Raw genomic sequence first — 9,625 nt, 5'->3', positions numbered from 1 at the left:
TCAGCTGCCTCATGACCCAGCCCTACCAACCGGTGGCCAGCAGCTTCCACACAAGGAAAGGCCTGGCAACCAACTGGACCAGGGGCCAGCCACACCTCCCTGACTGCCCACAGGAGTCAGTCCGCCACAGTGGAAGGGCCCATGCAGCCCACGTAGGGGGCACCCCTAGAACATTTAGCTCTGGTGGCCAGAGAGGAGTGTGCTGCTAGGACACACAGGACATCTCATGCAGAAAGCAACTTCTCCGAGGTCGAGAAATAAAATAAAGAGTCCAGAAATAGACCCACATGTTTATGGTCAACTAATCTATGACAAAGGAGGCAAGAATATACAATGGAGAAAAGACAGTCCCTTCAATAAGTGGTGCTGGGAAACATGTAAAATAATGAAATTAGAATATTTTTTCATACCATTTAAAAAATAAACTAAAAATCGATTCAAGATTTAAATGTAAGATTGGAGATCATAAAATTTATAGAAGAACACATAGGTAGAACACTCTCTGACATAAATTATAGTGACTTTTTTTTGGATCTGTCTCCTAAGGCAAAGGAAACAAAAGCAAAAATGAACAAATGGGACCTAATTAAACTTAAAAGCTTTTGCACAGCAAAAGAAACCATGGATAAAACAAAAAGACAATCTATTGAATGGGAGAAAATATTTGCAAATGATGCAGCCAACAACAGGTTAATATCCAAACTATATAAACAGCTCATACAACTCGAAGTAAAAAAAAAAAAAAAAAAAAACAACCTGATTAAACAATGGGCAGAGGACCTGAATGGACATTTTTTCCAAAGAAGACATGCAGCTAGCTCCAGACACATGAACCAACACTCAACATCACTAATCATCAGGGAAATGCAAATCAAAACCACAATGAGCTATCACTTCACACCTGTCAGAATGTCCATCATCAAAAAGACCACAAATAACCAATGTTAGTGAGGATGTAGAGAAAAGGAAACCCGTGTATATTGTTGGTGGGAATGTAAATTGGTGCAACCACCGTGGAAAACAGTATGGAGGTTCCTCAAAAAACTAAAAATAGAACTGCCATATGATCCAGCAATCCCATTCCTGGGTATGTAATTGAAGAAATGAAAATGAAATGAGTTTGAAAAGACACATGCACCCCAATGTTCACAGCAGCATTATATACAGTAGCCAAGATACAGAAGCAACCTGTGTCCATCAACAGAAGAATGGATAAAGAAGATGTGGGATTTACAATGGAATACTATGCAGCCATAAAAAGAATGAAATCTTGCCATTTGCAACAACATGGATGGACTTGGAGGGTATTATGCTTACTGAAATTTGTCAGACAGAGAAAGACAAATACTGTATGTTATCACTTGTATGTGGAATCTAAAAAACAAAACAAACTGGTGAATATAACAGAAAAGAAGCAGATTCACAGATATAGAAAACAAACCAGTGGTTACCAGTGGGGAGAGAGAAGGGGAGAGGGGCAAGATAGGAGTAGGGGCTGAAGAGGTACAAATTATCATATATACAATAAGTAACCTACAGGATACCGTACAGCACAGAGAATATAGCCAATATTTAAAAATAACTATAAATGGAGTATAGTCTATAAAAATTTTGAATCACTATGTAGTACGTCTGAAACTAATATATATTATAAAGCAACTATGTCTCAATGAAAATTTTTTAAAAAAAGAAACAAGGCTTTGCTTTTTTTGTGTGTTTACTTTTCTCATACATTCACCTTCATTTTTTCTCAGCCTACTCCATTTCCACATGTTTGGCTCAAATATACACTTATGACTAAAATAGCTGATTCGGTTGGCCTAAAATTCTGATTCAATAAATTAATTTTCTTATTTTCCAGAATTAATGTAAAGTTGACCATTAAACAATGCAGGCGTAGGGGCACCCACCCCTGCACAGTCAAAGTCTGAATGTAACTTTACAGTTGACCCTCCATATATATAGTTCCAGTCCATGTACAAGTGGGCTCATGCACTTCAAACTCTTGTTGTTCAAAGGTCAGCTGTATATATATATATATATATATATATATACACACACACATTCAAAGAGTGTATTTTCCAGTTTTATTTATACCTGAGATAATGTTAAATGGGCTTTTTATTCACATTCAGCAATTGAATAGTCTAAAATACAGAGGTAAAAACTGACATTGGATAAACTCTGATTCTGAGTCCAGATAACTAAAATGACATTTTCATGTTGCTATGAAACAATTTCTATTTAGTTGGAACAAGACTTCCCCAATGTTTTCTGTTCCTCTCATTTCTATGAAATATTCCTTTACAACTCAAAAAAATTATAACCTGAATATGGGTTGGAGTACTGGTTTTCATTTACAAACGCAGAGATCCCTGCCGTTGTAGCCAGCCTCCAAGATGGTACCACCTCCTGGTATTCCAGCCTGTGGAGTCCCCCTCCCACTGTACCAGGCTTGGTTGATAGAATATGGCGGAAATAATGGTATGTCACTTCTGAGACTACTATAAAAAACACTACTCTCTTGCTCCCTGTCTCTCTCTCTCTCATCACTTGCTCTAGGGGAAGCAGTGATGTGGGAAGCCCCTGTGTTGCTGAACTAAGCCTGTGGTCCAATGAGGGACTTCGGAAGCAGATTCTCAAGCTCCCGTCCAGCCTCGAGATGGCTGCAGCCTGGGTTGACTGCAACCTCACAGGCAACCCTGAGCCAGAGCCACCCAGCTAACCTTCTCCCAGACTCCTGACCCTCAGAAACCACAAGAGAATAAATGTGTGTTTCAGGATAATTGGTTGTGTAGCAGTAGGTAACCAATAAAAGACCTAGTAGTGCTACCTATTGAACTTGTTACTTAATTATTCTTTAGTCTGCATCTATCATTTCTGAGTCGACCATTACCTTGCCATTGAGGAAATATGCCCTAAATCAGTAGTTCTTGGTAGTGGTGGTTCCACCCTCCTCCCACCCTGGGGGGCAACCTACACCTCTGGTTGTCACCATGATTAGTGGAGCTTACTGGCTTCTAGTGGGAGGGAGGTACGGGTGTTAGACATCTGCAATGTGCAAGACACTTCGACATAAGGGAAACAGTATAAAATGTTTGTTATAAAAAGGGGATATTCTAATAGAGTTTAGAACTACTAGCTTAAAGAAAGGAATGTCCTGTTTTTCATGGGGAAGGGTAAATGAAATCTGCTGATTTTTTTTTTTTTTTTTTGAAATGGTCCATTATGGAAAGGTAAAAGAAGCCAAAAGAGGCCAGGAATCTGTCATGTGGAATATAATTTGCTCAAAAATTTGAATATAAGAATATAAAATTTGTTTACTTACACAAGATTATTCTTTATGACATTATTTTTAAAAGCAAGATACTCAAAACACTCCAAATAACCTTCAATAAAGCACTGATTGAATAAACTATGGTACGTTAATATAATGTCAACTAAAGTGATATTTTTGAGAAAATCTAAAGCATTTAAATATAGTCTGGGTCCTGGATAATATCAATGATTTACTGTAATAATAACATAATACATATTGTACAATAATAATACAATAAATGCTGTAATGAAGTTTGTAAAAAAAGAATATAAAATTTGTAATCACAAAAATGGCATTTGAAATGGCATATATTTTTTACGAGAAGGTAGTCTTTGGTTTTAGGTAAGAGGATAGTTTGTGAGAGGTGGAATTAACACTAATGGAAGGAATATGGAGCTAGTGAAGCAAAGAAATGTCAGTTACAGTCTCACTGCCCAGGAGCATCCTAAATTGAGCAAATCCAAAATTGTGACAGGAGGGCAAGGTAAACAATTACCACACCTTGATGGCACCTTATTTGGTACAGTTTTCATTTTAATGCATATTATAGAACTGATCAAAAATTGATTTGATGTGGCTCACAAAATAACTGGAATTATTAAGATATATTTTAGAAAAACTTAGGTCTTTATAGCAGTCAGATTAATTTTTTCTTTGAGGTTAAATACATTTACAATCAAATATGATGTAGTACTCTAGCCTTATAGGATTTTTAGCAAACTTTTAAAACATGTCAAATGAATTAGTACTTGGAGTGATCCCATTTGGTTAAGACAAGTTCCCATGTGGAGAAGTGGGACAGGGAAGGGCAAGGGATTCTCTGGACCAAAATACAATTGACCATAAATGCCATCTTCTTGTAGGGCAGTATACTACAGGATTGAGAAAGTAAGCCAGAGTCCCTGACGTCATCTTTTGTATCTTTTTATGTAGTAGCTTATTATTTTTTAAGCCAAGTATGTTTACATAAGATTTTAAAATCACCTTTTCTTAGTGTACAGTTCTATGAATTGGGACAACAGCATAGAGTTGTATGATTACTATCATATTCAAGATATCGAACAGGTCCATTACCTCAAAAATTCCTTTTGTAGTCAAGACATCCACCTATTCCCAGCTCTTAGCAATCTTGGATCTGTTTTCTGTCTTTATGATTTGACCTTGGCCGGAATGTCCTATAAATGGAATCATACTTTAGAATGAAGCTCACATACTCCCATCCCCCCAACCTGCAACCAATTTGGATTATTTCATGAACAAGAAATAAACTTCTATTGTGGTTCAGCTATTACATAGATTGAGGCCAATATGTCACAGCAAATAGTCAACCCAAACTAACACACTCTCCTTTTTCTCCCCTAGTCAAATCACCTTATCAACATGCTCTGATTATAAGTCTTTGACCAAGTTTGTCAGTTACCTGTAGGTCACTCATAAGAAACATTGTTCTAGGCCTTTGTCATTCATGTGCAAGTGAAGTTGAGAAGATAAAAACGACATGAGATTTAGAAAAATATTCTTTTTCTTATTAAGTGTTATAAAGATTTCATGTGATGTATTGACTCCAAATTATTACTAATTTGCCAATAATGCTGTGCTGGGAAATTTTCTAGGGCAGTGTCCAGGCTAATAGGAAAGAACACTGTGATTAATTAGCAGTAGCTGTCATGAGCAAGTGCGGTAAGGGTGATGGCATGGGTTCAAAACATTTCGTCATCCCTGAGGTTAATGCCTTGGATCCATTTGGTAGGCCTTTCCTAGCAATACACCCCAGATTTGTGAGTCTAAGTAAGAGGAACTTACCATGAAGGCAACATCTTTGCCATGGCTCTTATTTATAGGAATCAATGTGATTTATTGGCAGCTGTAATAGGCCAAGTTATAAATGAAATTTAGACTTCTCTCTGCCTAGATTCTGCTTGTTTAGTTCAAAAGTCAGGTATTTTCAGGACTCTAAAGTTCTAGTAAAACAATTTTGAAGGCACACATACTGTTGCCCCCTGGACAGTGGCTAAGCAGATTTCATCCTCTAGGATTTTGACCTGGTATCTTTAAATCTATGACTGTTTGGCTTACAGACAAACCTGACAAATACAAGGAAATAAAGAATAGGAAACATTCCTTTGATATAGATAAGGCATGGGTGGTTAAAAAGCAGAGAGACACCTCTTTTCTGCTGTGGGAATTAGAGTTTATATATAGCGGCTCTCAAGTGCTTGGATTTCTTAAGCTACTTGTTCTTAGTTACTATTTTCTAGATGACAAAATGATGAAATTCAGATACACAACCTGAGTCCAGCTAATACTTCACCCAAACAAAATCTCAGCTTAATCTTTTTAACAAACACATTAATGATTTTCTATTTTCACAGGACGTAAGAAAGAGTAAAAATCTTTCCACATAAAATAAGATTGGTGAGCTAGCCAAGAAATTCAAGTCGTTTCTAATGACGAGGAAAGAGACACATCTAAATTGAAGGATATTCTGCAAAATAACTGGTTTAGAGTCTTTTACAAAGCCGATGTCATGAAAGAATTAAGAAAAAATAAAAAACTGTTGAGGGGTTGTTTTAGATCCAGAGACTAAAGATACATAACAACTAAATGCAATATGTGATCCTCTTTTCAATCTTGTATAAAACAGAAGCAAACAACCAAAAGAGAAAAATGATATTTTTGGTCTATTGGGGAAATCTGAATATAAACTTTATATTAGATAATAGGATGCATTAATGTTAAATTTCTTGAGTGTGGTAACTGTAAGAGAAGGTAGAAGAATGTCCTTGCTCTTAGAAGATGCTTGTGATAGTATTTAAGACCATGGTGTGAAAATGTCTGCCACTTACTCTCAAATGGTTTAAAAATGTGTGTGCATTATACAAGGAGAGAGCAAACAAATGTGGCGACAGCTGATAAATCCAGGTGAGGAACAGACAGGCATTTATTGTCCTAGGCTCCCGTTTCTGTAGGTTTGAAAATTTTCAAATTAAAAAGTTGAGGGCTTCCTAGGTGGTGCAGTGGTTGAGAATCCGCCTGCCAATGCAGGGGACACGGGTTCGATCCCTGCTCCAGGAAGATCCCACATGCCTCGGAGCAACGAAGCCTGTGCGCCACAACTATTGAGCCTGTGCTTTAGAGCCCGTGAGCCACGACTATTGAGCCCATGTGCTGCAACTACGACTATTGAGCCCATGTGCTGCAACTACGACTATTGAGCCCATGTGCTGCAACTACTGAAGCCCATGCACCTAGAGTCTGTGCTCTGCAACAAGAGAAGCCACAGCAATGAGGATCCCGCGCACCACAACGAAGAGTAGCCCCCACTCACTGCAACTTAAAAAAGAAAGCTTGCACACAGCAAAAAAAGACCCAACATAGCCAATAAAATAAATAAATAAATAAATTTATTTAAAAAAAAGTTGAGGAAAATAAATTGAGAAAAATAAGGTAACGTTTTGTTTTTATTTTGTTTTTATTTCAATTCAATGTCTAAGATAGGGATGGCAATTGGTAATTTTATATGTTTTAAATTATAAAAATAAGCAGAAAATTTGGGAAGGGGGGGGAAATTACCCTATCATTTCTAACACAGGTATTATACTTTTCCTTTCCAATCTGTTCCTCTGTGCATAAAAAAATGACATCACATTATAATAATTTAAATCTAGTTTTCCATTTAATATCACACCTTCACCATTTCCTGTAACAGTATAACTGAAAAATGACTACTTTTAATGATTTCATTTGAGGGGATTCTTTTGAGGGAAACTGTATTTTCTTTAACAGTACCACAATTTAGATTTCTCATAAATAGTGCTTCAATGGGCATCTTTGTACGTAGCTTTTCCTATATTGTGGATTCTAACTTTGGTATAAATTTCCACAGGGGAAATTCCTGGATCAAATGACCGCTTATGGAAGACTAGAAACACTTTGCCGTGATTCTTTGAAACTGCTAGTGAAATAGTGGGCGCTTAATAAAAGTGAGCCAGTTCAGGCTGATCCATTTCTTTGAGGCCGAGTATTTTTAGATTGCTAACACTCCTTCCTTGCCCCCTCTCCCACAACTAATTGTGGGACCTTGGGTCTCTCTTTCCTACTATCTACTCCTTTAGATGAGTTGTTTCAACCTAAGATCCTGGGCACCAAGAGGTCAGTGAGAGTGGTGGGGTGTCTTTAAGCTTTTCAATATTTCACCAGCCTAACAAAAATCATACATATACTCAACAATGAAGCTCAGGTGAGAGAGCTTGGAAGGGCAGCCCCTGGCTCCAGTCGAGCCTGGCAGTAACTTACAGTCTGGCCAGCAGTCCATCAGCCACCTGAGACCCTGAGGCAGAACCCAGCTGAGCTGCTGTCAGGTTCCTGACCCTCAGAGATCGTGTGAGATAATGAATGTTTGTTGTTTTAGCTGCCGAACTTCAGAGTAACTTGTTATGCTGCAATAGAGAACTAACACAGATTTTGGAAATGGGATGTGGCCTTAACAGAAACATAAAATGTGGATGAAAGACATGAATAAGTGCTTCATGAAAGAAGATATCTAAGTGATCAAAGAGCCCATGAAAAGAAGCTCATCATTAGTCGTCAGGAAAAGGCACACTAAAACAACCACATACGTGCGAGAAAGGCTAAAATGACAAAGATTGACAACCTGAGTGTTGGAGAGGAGGTGGAGTAACAGGAACTCTCAGACCTTGCTGGCAGGAGTATGAAATGGTACAATTACTTTGTAAAACTAAACCCACCTCTTTTGACCCAGAAAGCACAATTCTAAGTTTATACCAAGAGAAATGATTGTTATGGCCCCAAAAAAGAATACATAAATATCCTTAGAAGCTTCATTCATTATAGACCTAAATGGCAAATAACCCAGATATTCATCAGCAGGAGAATGGATAACAAATCATGACATATTCTGGCAATGGAATACTATTCAGCAATGAAAGTGTGTGAAGTATATATGTAGCAATTTGGATGACTCTCAAAAGCATTATTTCAAGCAAAAGTAGTACATCCTATATGGTTCCATTTATGTAATATTCGAAAGCAGGTAAAAGAAGTCTATTGAGATAAAAGTGAGAATAGTCACTATCTCAGAATTGGTAAGTCGTATTGACTGGAGGGAATTTTCTGCGGTGATAGAAACATTCCACATTTTGATCTAGGTGGTCACACTAAGCTATACATATGTGTCTTAGCCCATCTGGGCTACTATAACAAAACACCAGAGACTGGGTAGTTTATAAATGACTGGAATTTATTTCTCACAGTTCTGGAGACTAGAAGTTTGAGATCAGAGTACCAGCATGGTGAGAGTCCTCTTTCAGATCACAGACTTCTTGGTGTATCCTCACATGGCAGAAGGTGGCAAGGAAGCTGTTTTGGGCCGCTTTTATTTTTTTATTATTATTTTTTATTTTCGCTGCATTGGGTCTTCATTGCTGCACACAGGCGGGCTTTCTCTAGTTGCGGCAAGTGGGGGCTACTCTTCATTGTGGTGTCCCAGCTTCTCATTGCGGTGGCTTGTCTTGTTGCAGAGCATGGGCTCTAGGCATGCAGGCTTCAGCAGTTGCAGCATGTGGGCTCAGCAGTTGTGGCACACAAGCTTAGTTGCTCCGCGGCATGTGGGATCTTCCCGGCCCAGGAATTGAACCCGTGTCTCCTGCATCGGCAGGCAGGTTCTTAACCACTGCGCCACCAGGGAAGCCCCTGGGCCACTTTTATTAAAAGTCCCATATCATGAAATATCTGCCCTCATGACCTAATCACCTCCCAAAGGCTCCACCTCCTAATACCATCACCTTGGGGGTTATGTTTTTTTTTTAATTAATTAATTAATTAATTATTTTTTGGGGGGCACACCAAGTTCAATCATCTGTTTTTATACACATATCCCCGTATTCCCTCCCTCTCTTGACTCCCCCCGCCCTCCCTCGAGTCCCCCCCACCCTTCCCGTCCCAGTCCTCTAAGGCATCTTCCATCCTCGAGTTGAACTCCCTTTGTTATACAACAACTTCCCACTGACTATCTATTTTACAGTTGGTAGTATATATATGTCTGTGCTACTCTCTCACTTCGTCTCAGCTTCCCCTTCATCCCCCACCCCCTCCCAAACCTCGAGTTCTCCAGTCCATTCTCTGCACCTGCGTCCTTGTTCTTGTCACTGAGTTCATCAGTACCATTTTTAGATTCCGTATATGTGAGTTAGCATACAATATTTGTCTTTCTCTTTCTGACTTACTTCATTCTGTATGACAGACTGTAGGTCTATCCACCTCATGACATATAGCTCCATCTCATCC

This window comes from Hippopotamus amphibius, chromosome 8 (genome assembly GCF_030028045.1).
Source record: "Hippopotamus amphibius kiboko isolate mHipAmp2 chromosome 8, mHipAmp2.hap2, whole genome shotgun sequence".
Taxonomy (NCBI): domain Eukaryota; kingdom Metazoa; phylum Chordata; class Mammalia; order Artiodactyla; family Hippopotamidae; genus Hippopotamus; species Hippopotamus amphibius.
The sequence above is the reverse complement of the archived record's forward strand: the minus strand, read 5'-3'. Positions refer to the sequence as shown.